Here is a 14,890-nt window from a genome sequence, read left to right as displayed (position 1 = left end):
CTTTCCTCAGTTTCCTGGTTGTAGCTGCTCAGATCTTCAAAGTAGAATAATTTGTAAGAATAAAAGACTAGACCCAATTTCCTTTCATTTTCACTCATTCAGATGTCATTCAAGGACTAACTCTGTGCTAGGGGTGGAGAATGCAGAGCTGAACGAGACACAATTCTACCTGAAAGAAGTCAGAGTCTGCTGGAGAAAATAAACAGATTTACAACAAATTAGAACATCCCCTGATAAACACTGTGGTCAAGGTATGAAATAAGGCAAAAAAATGTGGAGTACATTTTTTATGAGACTGGGGAGGGACCTCACATAGGAGGTGTTGAAGTTGAAGGGGTTCTTGTTTGTTTGTTTGTTTGTTTTCCAGTCCCATGGATGAAGAATGATTTCACAAGGAGAACAACACACTTCTCAATCTTTTGTTTTGTGTGCATGTGTGTGTGTGTGTGTGTGTGGGGGGGGTGATGAGAGATCATTCCTTGGATGGACATCTCTTAACTATTTGCCATCTGTGAGTGATTGTTCTTGCAGGAAAACTAAAATTCATTTCACCCATTTTCAGGGTTCTTTCTCCAGCTCAGCTCTTTGTTCCTAGGCTGGAGGACTCCCTTGCACAAAAGGACTCTATCTCTTTAAACAATTGATCTCTCTGGTTGTCTCAGGGATTCTGAGAGATGCTGACTGCTCTCCTGTCTCTAGGTAATGTCTAACACATTTCCACCTAAGCAGGAGCCCAGCCTTGGGTGTGGGGGCCCAGGTGGGGTTTGATGGTGGAATGAGACTTTTCTGTATTCTATAATTAAAGGGACAATGTAAGAAGAATTTGAGAAAAAATATCAATTTGAGAACCCCCAAATTAGGTAGACCACTTAGCAAAATATTTAATCCACAGGGGCAAAGACAGAGAATCAAAGTCCAAGAGCAGGGAGGACAGAGAAGAACAAGAATTTTAAAGCAGAGGTTCAGAGAACGTTTGAGCAGAGTGGGCTACAATGGCAAAATCATCTGAAACACTGGGTTCAAGCATGGTCTAGGAGTGGCATCCACGATCTGACTCCAGGTGGATTCTAAGTTCTTTAAAGGTGTCCCTGTCCATTCCAACCCTTTTTGCAACACACCATTATAGTCTTTGGTCACTTTTGGCTCCTTTCTAAATTTGTTATATATATAACCAATGCCTGTTTTGAATTTCACTTATGTATTTCATTTTACCAACAGCTCCTGGAGAGAGAAACTACAATGTGGGGATCAAAAGTAGACACTTATGACATGGACATGAACAGTGGAGCTGAGAAGATGGTTCTTACAGCACTGGGGGGATGTGAAGGCAGGTGCTCTAGGGCATGTCCACAGGAGTAGAGGCCTGTTCTGTGTATTCCTTGCTCTCCCTGGGACCCTGCTGATTTGTTCTAGATTAAATTGATTGAAATTAAAAAGTCAGAAATTAATGCTCTCAATACTTGATTTGCAATTTTTGATAGGTCAAGAACACTGGCTTTACCTTTACAAAAATAATTATTCAAGCTAAGAGAATATTTGCATTTTTCTAGTTCATCTGGGGTAAGAAGAACATTACTGCTTGTGATTATTGGACTGCTAAATTGGTGATAAATAACCTAGTGACATCAAATGACATCATCATCAATGACATCAAAAAGACATCATCATCCTGTTGGAAGTATTTTTGAAGTGTTTTTATTAAATAGTAAGCAATTAGAAAATAATTAAAAATATGTAAAGTATTAGAAACTCTGATACAATGAACAGCTGGGTCCTACTATCTGGTTTAAGGCAGAGAGCAGTGTCAGTGCCTTGAATGTTCTCAGTAGACCCCAGCCTGATTCCTTACCCTCACCCCCTCTAGAAGACATCACTCTCCTGAGTTTTGTGCTTATTATTCCTTTGTTTTTCTTTAAGTTTTACCCCTATGTTTGTGTCACTCAACAGCCTATGTATGGCAAGTTTTTGAACTTTATATTAACTTAATTCTGTTGAAATGTACTATTTTTCACTTAAATGTTACTCTTTTGCCATTAATGTCATTGCATGGGAAATTAATTCATTACTGCCAAGGTGCAGAGTTCTATTGTATGAATATATGAACATTTATATTTTGTTTTTGTTATTTACTGATAAATAAATGTGAATTTCCAGAATATAAGAATACTTTTCTTTTTAAAAGCCACAGCATTTTGGTGGGTTCTTTATACCTTTCAGTATGTATAGATATGACACAAAGATACCATCACCTGCCTCTCTTTAAGATTTCTATCAGAGAAAAGAGAAAATGAAAATTTTATTTAGTTTGGAGTTTCTCAATAGAAGACTCTGAGACAAAGGTTTAAGGATAAACAATTTATCTGGAAGGTGATCCCAGAAAACACAATAAAAGAGAGGGAAAGTGACACAGGGTAAAGACAGTCAATCAAGCAGGTGTCAATGAATAGAGGAACACAGTTCCACTGTGAGGAACTGGGGCTCAATAGCACAAGGGGGCCTCTGAAAAATGGTGTTTAGCAACCTCCAAATTGTTCTACTGAGTTGCAAAGGAATCTGGGGTATTTTTATACTAAGTCCTGACCCATACTGGTTGGTAGATGCCCTTGGAAGCATTAATTATCACATGTGTCTGGCCTGCTCCATATATGCAGACTGAAAGAAATTCCTTGGCCAGAGATTACTCTCAGAAGAAGGCATGGGGAGTCCACAGGGCTAGTGTCCCTAAGGACACTATCTGAAGGTGGCTTCTGGAGTGGGTGAGGGAATATGGACTGAGTTACTGAGAAAAGTTATGGTCATAATTATTTCACTTCTAAATTAGTATCTTTCCAAAATGTGAATGACACAATACCTCCCTGATATAAAAAAATTAGGTTGATTTTTGAGAGAGAGAGAGAGAGAGAGAGAGAGAGGGATTGGACAGAGGAGCCAGAGTGTCAGCTGTGCTCAGAGCCTGATGCAGGGCTCAAACTCACAGACTGTGAGATCATGACCTGAACCAGTTAGACACTTAACTGACTTAACTGACTGAACCACCCAGGTGCCCCAATACTACTCTGCTTCTTTAGGACCTCCAACAGTTGTTTATTGCTTATATGTTAAATTTAAATAACTTAGTAAAGTATCTGTAAAATTAACAATCTGATCCAACTCACCTCTTTAGTCTCCTCAAAGCCATATGTTCACACAGTAACACATACATCTCTCACATACACACTCTCCTTTATAGCTAAACTGTGCTTGCCATCCCCTAAAGGTATTTCTTTGCATTATTTATTTATTGTCTTGTTCATTTAAACACATATGTATTGAGTAATTACTATACTAGCACTGGAGTTATAAATATCTGTAAGTCATATTCTTAATACGCTCATAACTAAACATGGGAGGCATGATTAAAAAAAATATAGTAAGAAGAGAGAGAGAGAAACAAACCATAAAAGACTCTTAATGATAGAGAACAAACTGAGGGTTGATGGAAGGAGAATGGTGGGGGATGGGTTAGATGGATGATGGATATTAAGGAGGGTACTTGTTATGATGATCACTGGGTGTTGTATGTAATTGATGAATCACTGAATTCTACTCCTGAAACCAATATTGCACTGTACATAAACTAATGAATTTAATAAAAATTTGAAAAATATATAAAAATGTTTAAAGAAAAATATAAAATAGACTGGAAAAATGAAAACAGAAATGATTAATCTTGTACAGATGTTGAAGAAGCTTCCTAAAAAACATTCCAAATATACTCATTCATAATTTTGTCTTCATAAATATATTCTCTCATCATGGAATGCCCTTCCCTGAGTCCTCTGCTAGAAAAACTTCTACTCATCCTTCAAAACCCAAGCTGGATAATCATTTTCTTTGTGAAATTTCTTTATCTCAGACACAATTAAGTTTTTATTTTTCTGTTTCAATTTTAGATTATGACATACAGTATCAATTCATCATGTAAAAGAAAGATTGGCAAAGTGACCCCAAAAGTTAACAGCTAATGAGGTGAAAAGGGGTGAAGAAAGGGAGACAGATGGTTACTTACAGTGCAGAACTATCCAACCCCTCATTTGTTGCATTAACAGATCAGTGTGACCTCTAGATGACGTTTTGTTATTGGCTAGGACCTCAGTCTATGTATGTTGTTAAATGTTATTAAGCTTCTGCTAGGAACAGACTCATGTTCTACTTTGACCAATAGTTTATGCCAACAGAAATAATAGAATCAGACCAATATGATTTAAGTTTTATCTTACCATGTATGCACTTTATGTCTTTTAAGTTACTTAACTAACTTAAATTGTTAGATTTTAATTGGTAAGTGGAGACCCCTAAGCCTACTTCATTGAATTGTAAAGATGGACTTGGATACATCTTTAAATCACCTAACACTGGACCCTGAACATGATAAATATGTTCCCTTCCCTTTTTGTTTATCAAAAAATGCATTTCTTTAAGTCAAGAATAGGCAATAAAAGAGCAGTGTTCAGTGTACAAAGATTTTTTCTTTGGAAACAATTCTTCAAGACTATTAGTGGCAGACAGTAGTGTTCAAGAACAGTGTTTGAGAGTGTGCTGGGCTTTGTAGCCAGGCAGATCAGGATTTCATCTCCCTCCTGACCACTTGTCATTTGTGTGGTGTTAGGCAAGCGCTCTTCAAATGTAATGTGAGAAAGATATAAGTACCCAACTCAGAAGGTCACTGTAAAGATTCAATGGGGTTATCCTTGCAAAGGGCTTAGTGTAGGGCTTAGTATATAATAAGTGCATGGTAAAAGCCAACTGTGTATAATATGGCATTTTAATTTCATTTAATACGCTCATTTTATACATTAATTTTCATCTATGTAATATTTTGGATTGAGGCAAAATTGATGAGGTTCTTGTTTCCTATTCTGGTTCTCACAATTATTTTTTTGTTCATTTGAAGTTACTGAAGTGTTGAACCCTTGAATATATGATCTCAAAAAGCTATAGATAATGGAATTAATATCAGAATTACACAGTTTATCTCAGTCTAAAGGCTATTTGGGCTTTGGCTATAGCTAACAAATTATAGGCAGATATAAACAAAAGACTTAGGAAGGAACCCAAAACAAAATAAAACATTGTGTTCCCAATTTGCCAAAAAAGTAAACAAGATACAAAGTTCTCAGGAAATAGCAGCAATGCCCGTGCTGCTTCTAAATACTACCAGAAATTGAGAATCTGTGGAAGCAATTTAAAAGAAGCAAAAATATAAGGTTAAAGATTATATTAGATTAAATGGGACTTTAGATCAAAGAAGCAAGCTGATAGATTTACTACATTATAACCATACAATGGAAAGGTGAACTGAAACTTCCATCAAGAAATGTTTGAGATACCAAGAAAATGTAAAAGCTTGCTGTGATTAGCTGAGATTTATAGAGCATTTGTGGTTAACTAAGCACCAGGCTGGGTCCTCTGCATACCTAACTCATTTCATTCTTATGAAGTAAGAGCTTATTATTATCCCTATTCTACGGTTCAGAAAATGAGACTGAGAGTTTGAGCAGCCTGATCAAAATCATACGTGTCATGTGTGCATGCTCCAGCTAGCGAAGTGTGTCTCCTGTTATGGGTTGAATCGTCTTCTCCCAAAATTCAGTATGTTGCAGCGCTAACCACAGTACCTCAAAATGTGACTGTGTGGTGATTCAATTTAATGAGGCTGTTAGGGTCAGCCCTAATCCAATGGGACTGGTGTCCTTAGGGGACAAAAAAAGCTGGAGACACAAGACACAGTAGAGATGTACATGCAGAGGACCATGGGAAGGGACAGAGGAAGGATGGCCATCTGCAAGCCAAGGAGAGAGGCCGGAACTGATCCCTCTCTGTTCCCTTGGTAGAAATCAAACCTTCCAGCCCTTTGATCATAGATTTCTAGCCTTCAGAATTGTGAGAAAATAAATTTCTGTTGTTTAAGCCACCCAGTCTGTAGTGTATGGTTACCCTGGCAAACTAATCCATGTCCAAGCCCAGCTTGGCTCTAATGCCCCTTCTGTACAATGTATGATTTTGTGACTGATAAAAGCATGTCCTTCTAGCATTCATGCCCATGAAAATCATTGTTTGAAACGCAGAAAATGGTCCTTATTTCTCAAGCCAGGTAGTGGAAAGTTCCAGAAAACAAACACATTTTCAAAACTTCTCTTACACTTACCTCAAACTACAAGATGTCTCTAAGGGAATTATTGAGAAGAGAACATTTTAGCTAATTAATCTCAAAGGTACGCATTCCTGTGAGATGCTTCTCATGCTCATTATGACTTTGGCTTTTTTTCTGCCCTCTAATTTTTGTTCCCCACTTGTGAGTGGCATAGTAGGGAAATGTGAATTAATGAGACCGGAAATTGGCTTAGGAAGGGCAAAAGCCTTATTAAAGTGTTTATGCTCTTGGGTTCCCTCTGAAATTATTATCCCGAGGAAAAACTAAGTGCAAGTACCACACACGTAACATGCACACACACACAAGTAGAACTCACAGCCTCCTTGCTAAACATGTACTCATGCAGAACTTCATTCACATCAGTTTTTCTAGCATTTCCAAGATGAGGCTGATTCCTCCTGAATCACTGAAATGATCAATTGAGAGAGAGATCATATGAAATTGTCTTCCTTGTGAGAATTCGTGATAAAAATGCCCCTTGCCAGTTAGGATGCAGTTAAACAGTCTTCACAGATGGTGAAAACATGGGCTTTTTAATGTCAAGGCTTTAAATGCCTACCTACTCTAAGTGCGGAATCTTCTTAAAGAAGCATCAGTGGAATCTGTGAATCACATTTCAGTGCTCAGAGCCAGCTTTGCCCAGCACATGGTGAAAAGCATGAATTAAAACAAGGCAGTTCGACTAAATAGCAGGGCCAGAGGAAGCAATTTGAGACTCAGAGTGAATTTCAAGAGGGAATGCAGAAGGCTCAATTTAGCAACCATGACAGTTCTCGTGGCTTAAATTAACTGGCCCCTTGCTGATTGTTTCCATCAGTGCAGGCTATGAAGGTTTATCATCTCTCAAGTCCCTGCCCTGCCAATTTTGAAATCCAGGATTTAGGAGCACTTTACATTCTTAGTTATTTTTAGGGCACTAAGAAATATTTCATTACCTTAAACACACACAAAGAAACACACATCTGCACACACACATATAATTAGTGGGAACAATAATAATTTTGATAAAATACTGATTGAATGAAATCTGGGTTTTTGTAATGTTTGGTTATTTATTTTGAGAGAGAGCATGCACACAAGTTGGGGAGAAGCAGAGAGAGAAAACTCCAAGCAGGCTCATTGCGGTCAGCACAGAGTCTGATGCGGGGCTTTATCTTACGAACTGTGAGATCATGACCTGAGCTGAAACCAAGAGTTGGGTGCTCAAGTGACTGAGCCACTCAGGTGCTTCAAAATCTGTTTGTTTTTTTTTTAAGCTTTTTTTAAAATTTATTCTGAGAGAGAGGGAGAGACAGAGAGGAGGCGGGGTAGGGGCAGAGAAAGAGAGAGACAATCTCAAGCAGGCCCCATGTGCTATCAGTGCAGAGCCCTACTCAGAGCTCACACTCAAAAACCTTGAGATCATGGCCTGAGCTGAAGTCAAGAGTCAGATGCTTAACCAACTGAGCCACCCAGAAGCCCCTGAAATCTGTTGGTTTTAACTAAATATCATAAAAAGCCAATAAACAGACTATCACCAGCAAAATAAAGTGATGAAGTCTTAATGTCCCATTAAGAGGCTAGAGATGGATGAGACCTTCAGGATTACATAAGGTAATTATCTTGTTTTATATATGATGAAACAAGTAGGACCCAGAGATGCCAAAGAATATATATAAAGTAACACAGGACCAATGAGAACAAAGTGAGGTGCTCTGCTACTCAGAGTTACTTCACTCAAAGGAATGGATTGGGATATAATTTACAATTTAAATCTTTCATTGGCCTTATCTCCCTTAGAATGAGTTTTTACACTGATCTTTGTATTTGTCTCATCCACCCCATAGATTGCTGATTCCCAGAGAAGAGGTTCTGTATGCTCCCTATGTCTTGTACCTCTGGTCCCATGCAGTAGTTCAGCACAGGTCTGAGGACAGTGGAAAGACTATCACTATTTGTAATATTGAATTGGATATCCTCATGTAAATGATATCCTTATGTAGTCGGGATCTCAGTCCTCTGCCAATTTCATTGTCTACAGAGTAAAGTGTATCTGTTTGGAAGCCAATGGCAAGTAGAACTAATGGGGAAAATTGTAGACTGGACCCCATGAGAAAAGCTGGTCTAAATGCATCACAATTATATCTTATTTGTATATCATGATTATTAAATCGAACCCTTGAGCTGGAAGGGACCTCAGACATCACTTATGTAATACCTCTCTCAAAAATGAGGAAATAGGCCTAGGTAGTTAAATGAGTGCATGGAAATGAGCATACTAAATTGGGAATTCTGTTCTCCATCTAGGGATCTGAAGCCTAAATAGGTTTCCTCCTATTTTAATTGAATGAGATATTAATTTAGCAAACATTCTTTGAGACTCTGTTAAGTCACTTTGCTAGATACAATGGAGAATAAAAAATTAATGTGGCAGAGGTCTTTATGTATTTTATATATTAACTATAAAACAAATTATATGCTGTCAAGAAAAAAAGTTAAAATATTAAGCGGGTTTAAATGAGAGAGGTTACTTTGTTGTGGGATCTCAGAGTGAGCATGAAGGAGGGGACAACATATAAACTGAGTCTTATTGGCTAATAGGATTTGAAAATTTGGGCACAGGGAAACCATTGGGCACAGGAAAATTGAGGAGAGGCTAAGGCATAGGAATGTCAAGAAAATAAGAAAAAATGCCATTGTTTTTTTTCTTTAGCTAAAAAATTCAGTAATATATAATATTTAACATTATATTATATATTTATAATAAGTATATTATTACAAAATAATGTGAATTATTCTTACACATCATAGTGTATGCATATACTATATATGTATACATATATAATAATAGATATTACTTTTATTTTATACTAAATATAGTATTTTTATAGTATTTTAAATGTTTATGGCATAGTGTTATATAATATATTTATATTCATTTGGCAGAAGCCATGCTAAAAGCATTAGTTTTGTTGTCAGAATCTAAGGAAAAAGCAACAGCTGGCTTAACCTTAATCGCTGGGCTATCTCTCTGTGTGCTCCTTTCTACATTTGGTTTCCATGGAGACCTTCTAGAGAGGACCCTTTTAGTCAGCAGCAGACCCAAGCTGGTTTGCCAAAGCCTGTGAAATGAGGTGTAAGCCTTAAGGTTGGTGAAAATGTTGCAAGTAAAATAACACACTGCTCAGACAATTTTCAAAGTCTATTAAACTTAATTAGATCTGTTCTCTTCCCTTGTAATTCTACTAGCCAGCGTGTTCTCAGGTCTTTGAATCGCCAGGTATATGCATATAGCTGATGTCAATGTGTGTCTCTCGGGAGCCACAGCTGAAGGTGATTTCAAACATACTAAGAGGATATGTGGAGGGTAAACTGCAGTTTATGCTACAAACTAACTTCCTCCCTCCTTCCTTCCTTCCATTTTTCCCATTCTGTATATAGTGTGTAAAATGTTGCTTCCTTTATTTTTCTTTAAACTTATTTTTATCTTGAACCTCCATTTCTACCAAATGATAGAAAAAATATTCTAGTTACATTCAAGTCAGTGACATTCAAGTTGAATTTGTTATATTCAAGTTGTGAAGGTATTATATTCAAGTTACAAACCCAGTCAATTAATTAATTAATTAAAATTCATTTTTTAGAGAGAGGGAGGGAGAGGATCCAAGCGAGGAAAGGAGCAGAGGGAAACAGAGAGAATCTTGAGCAGGCTCCGCTCAGCCCAGAGCCCAATGTGGGGCTTGTTCCCATGGCTCTGGGATGATGACCTGAGCTGAAGTCTGACCAAGAGTCAGAAGGTCAACCGACTGAGTCACCCAGGTGCTCCAAACCCAGTCTATTTTAAACTTTCTGCCCTCATCCTTCATTTCCTCAGAATTGATTCTAAAGTTTGGGACTTACTATTATTAGTTTTTTGGTTGGGGGAGGGGACTTACCACTATATCACTGGTCGGGAAGTAGATCCATTCCTCCACTTTGATACACCTCTAGGTCTCCTTTGATATGCACAATGTCCTATGGATGTCATCTATATCTGTCTCCACATCTGCTGGGATTGATCCATTCTTACTATGACTTTTTTAAAACAGGCTTTAATTTACTTTATTTTTCTTGTATAAAATTATGTTGTGTCTGCAGCTGGAGCCTGGGTCCTCTACACGGAGGCTCTGGTGTGGGTCTTTACAAGATGGTCAGTGAATTCCTGAGAGGGAGACTTGGTGAATACAGTTTCTTTCCAGAGGTGAGGAGTGAGACGGCTGTATGTCTTGAAAATGGCATCAGAAGTGATCTTGGTGAAGCTGCCCAGGATGGCAGCGCAGCCTGTGACCGAGGTTAGCAGTTGTCAATACTGGCCATCATCAGTGGCTTCTTGGGCACAGGGGCTGAGACAATGCCTGTGCCTTTGAGGCCAGGGATGAGGGGCACCACCACAGAGCCACACCTGCTGGTCATCTTGCAAGGGACAGTGGGGGGCAGCTTCCACACTGACATCCAATACACAGACTGCTTTGAATTGACGACTTCCCTTTGAAATTTAATCACTATAGTTACTTTAAAATTTCATTGATTAACCAGTAAACATAATCTACTGATAATTTTAAAGGCTCATTTTATTTATTTTTTATTTTAAATGTTTATTTATTTTTGAGATCAAGAAGAGACACAGAGCATGAGTGTGGGGTGGGGCAGATAGAGAGAGAGGGAGACACAGAATCTGAAGCAGACTCCAGGTTCCAAACTGTCAGCACAGAGACCAACGCGGGGCTGGAACCCACGAACGTGAGATCATGACCTGAGCTGAATTCGGACACTTAACCAACTGAGCCACCCACACGCCACTTAAAGGTTCATTTTAAAAAGAGGTAAGATTACAAGAGAGGGTAAGAAGATAATTCAAATGATGTTTGAATATACTTTGAATTAGAAAATCAAACTGACAAAACGTAAGATTCACAAATCTAAATATATTTCTTTAACTAAATTCAGTATCTATTATTAAATTTCAGAAAGAAAAAACATAATTCATTAGAAAAAAGTTAATGCTATTGGAATTTTATTGGTTTTATGTGCTTTTTTTTACATTTAGTTCATATTTGTTTTATCACCGTAGAAAGATTGTAAGCAAGAGTTCATATCTAGTTTTATGCTCGAGATAATATAACACATAAGAAATGTAAGTCAACATGAATATTTTTTTCCCTTCTGTATATAACTCAAGTTGAAATACCAATAGCCTACATCCAGCGCTTCAGGTCTGGGTATATACTCAGGAGATCTGAAAACATATGTTCACATAGAAACTTGTACATAAATTTTATAGCAGCATTATTACTAATAATTGAAAGTGAAAACAACCCACATATCCATGAAAAGATAAACAAATTGTGGTATATCTACACAATGGACTATTATTTGGTCACAAAAGGGAATGAAGTACAGCTGGGTGGATGAACCTTGAAAACATTATACTCAGACGATATAATCTATTATTTATTTACATGAACTGTCCAGGAAAGACAAATCCATAAAGATTAAAAAACTAAACTAGTAGCTTCATGGAACTAGAGATGAGAATAAGCTACAAATAGGCATGAAGGATCTTTCTGAAGTGCTGGAAATGTTCTAAAATTGGATGGCAGTATTGGTTGCAAAACTCTCTAAATTTACTAAAAATCATTGAATTGTATATTTTAAGAGGATGAATTTTATGGTATGTGAATTATATCTCAATACTGTTATTGAAAATGCCAACGGTCTAGGCCTCTTCAAGACATTATATCAGCCATTCTTTTTTTTTAAATAATTTTTTGATGTTTATTTATTTTTGAGATAGAGAAAAACAGCATGAGTGGAGAAGGAGCAGAGAGAGAGGAAGACACAGAATCTGAAGCAGGCCCCAGGCTCTGAGCTGTCAGCATAGAGCCAGACACGGGGCTTGAACTCAGAGCTGAAGTGGGACGCTTAACTGACCGAGCCACCCAGGCACCCCATACCAGCCATTTCTAATAGTACTTACTAAATGAAAAACAATCAAAGTAGTGCATGTGTCGTGATGAGTACCAGGTGTTGTACAGAAATGTTGAATCACTAAATTAATCACTAAATTAATATTACACTGTATGTTAACTACCTGGAATTTAAATAAGAACTTAAAAAAAAGTAGTATTAGTTCTTCATATTTACAGAGTGATTTATATTTCAACAACCCCTTTGCACACATAATATCTAATTTGAAATTCATAAAAATATAATATGAGAGGTATTATCATCTCAGTTTTACAGATAAAGAAATTTGGTCATTATCAACTACCTTAAGTAACTTGGTCATTCTCATACATCAGTCACTGTGTGGTTGGGATTTGAACCTAGACCTTATAATTCAAAATATTATGCTCTGCCTCTCATAGAGCATCATGAACCCTATAGTTGGTTTGGGGAAGAATCAATCATTGAGAGTTCTGTTAAAGTGTCAGGAATAAAAACTTTTTAAGTTGCACTATCTCTTTGCCTTTCAGAGTTAATAAGTGGAATGTTCTCTAAGGTATATATAAGGTATATAATAGCTCTTCCAGAAGAGTCCCGGGAAGAAGTTTCATCATCTGTGTACAAGGATCAATTGGTTATGTTCCATTCTAAAATAATAATAATAATAGAAATCATTGTTAGTTTCTTCAAACCTAATTAGTGAAAAAATGATACTACTTCTAAGTCTTAGGGACTCAACACAGACTCCAGGGAGTCTGTTTAAACCTCTGATTGGGAGTTTATTTTCATATATACTGACTAGCTCACGGGTAGAAACACAGAAACATTAAGTAAATCTAAAGACTTCAGGACCAAGCTAGTTTCTAGAATTCTTTCTTAATAAGGTGACCTAGAAAAGAATCCATAAGTGGTTCCAAAAACCCAGAAGAGAATAAGCCTCATTTGACTTTGCCCAGACCACTGTTTACATGCTGTACTTTTATTACTTATTTTGCATCTCTCTTTTATCTTTCCCCATTTCTCTCTTTTCTCTCTGTCCTTTCTGTTACATCTCTTCTTTACTCTGTTTTGTTGACCATTTGTTCTAAGTGGACTAGTTATAATTTTTTCACTATTTCTTTATGGAAAATAAGTAAATAAACATGTATGCATTTCACCTTCCCAATAACCTGTTCAGTCACAGATGCCATGTGATGATTTTTCTAGGTTAGTCTGTTGAGTGGTGATTCTTTACCATCTTAAATGGTTGTGGACCTTTTTAAGAACACAAGAGCGCCTGGGTGGCTCAGTCCGTTAATAATGCTTAAGCATCCGCCTCTTGATTTTGGCTGAGGTCATGATCTCATGGTTCTTGAGATTGAGCCCTTCAGGCTCTGCACTGACACTGTGGAGACTGCTTGGGATTCTCTCTCTTCCTCTCTCTCTGCCCTTCCTCCACTCACAGGTGAGTGTTCTCTCACTTTCTCAAAATAAATAAATAAACCTTAAGGGGAAAAAAAAAAAAGAACACAGGAATACTATTGTACATTTCCCTGAAAATGTAGCTTCTCTTCTGTGAGCACCCAAAGATGATGGCCAACCTGCAGGTGAGGAAGTGAGTCATCTCCCTGGGTGGTCGCACATCTCAGGTCTTTTTCTTTACCACTTCCTAGGCAGGACTCAGTGCCTGCTCTACACGGAGATGGCATATGATCCATTTGCTGACATCCGCCACCCACTGTGTTTCACCATCATCATGAATGAATCACCGTGAATTCATGAATTCACATCATGAATGTGCCCTGTTGGCTGCTGACACCTGGTTTACTAGCTCTTCTCATGCCACATTTCTCACCATGCTGACCTTCCTACTGCCATACTGTGGGTCTCACAAGGTAGACCATTTCTTATGTGACATCTTCTGGGTAGTCAAATTGGCCTGTGGTAACACCATCTTCATTGAGACAGTGAGCTTCCCCAACACTGGTCTTGTGCCTATGACATGTTTTCTTGCCGTCCTTGCCTCTTACATCTGTATTGTCATTGCAATCCTAAAGGTGCGCTCTGCTGAGGAGAGGTGCAAGGCAGCACCCACCTATATTTCCCACCTGTCAGTGGTCACACTGTTCTTTGGACCCTGTTCCCTTATCTATACCCAGCCATCTTTGAGTGAGATGCTGGTCACCCCAGTGCAAATCTTTGGCAATGTAGTCATCACCCCCATTATGAATTCCACAATCTACACTCTGAGAAGCAAAGAGGTCAAAGGAACCCTGAAAAAACTGGCTGGAGCCCAGGTTGCTTCGGAAGGTCACTATGTGTTCTAGATAATATGTCTTTTCTTGATAAGATGCACTGCAAATATCTTTTCTTAAGACATTTTTGATAAAATCAATGCCTTCATTTAATGTGAATGATTTATCAAATTTTTCCTCTATAATCTCTTTCAGAGATGACTGTACCTTGTTTAGAAATCATATGTTATCCTTAATTTATGTCTTTAATGTATCATAGTGTTAAGGTGGCTGGTGAGATGAGCGGCAAAGACTTGTACTAAGAGTGAAGAAACGAGCAAGACAGAGTTTATCGACTCTCCAGGGAGGAAAGGGGCCAGACGTCCAGAGAGATGTCACCCACAGTTTCTGTCAGGCTGGGCCTTCTATTTTTATTTTTATTTTTATTAATCTCTTAAATATTTACTTATTTTTGAGAGAGAGAGAGAGAGAAAATGAACAAGGGAGGAACAGAGAGAGA

The 14,890-nt window shown here is 37.8% G+C and overlaps 1 pseudogene; it reads left to right on the top strand.

Annotated features, from left to right (window-relative positions):
* Nucleotides 1-10,358: 10,358 nt before the first annotated feature.
* On the top strand, nucleotides 10,359-14,463 carry LOC120243973 (annotated as a pseudogene).
* The last annotated feature ends 427 nt before the right edge of the window (nucleotides 14,464-14,890 follow it).

This window comes from Hyaena hyaena, unplaced genomic scaffold, assembly GCF_003009895.1.
Source record: "Hyaena hyaena isolate Hyena2069 unplaced genomic scaffold, ASM300989v1 scaffold_364, whole genome shotgun sequence".
Taxonomy (NCBI): domain Eukaryota; kingdom Metazoa; phylum Chordata; class Mammalia; order Carnivora; family Hyaenidae; genus Hyaena; species Hyaena hyaena.
This window is presented reverse-complemented; position numbering and strand designations above follow the sequence as displayed.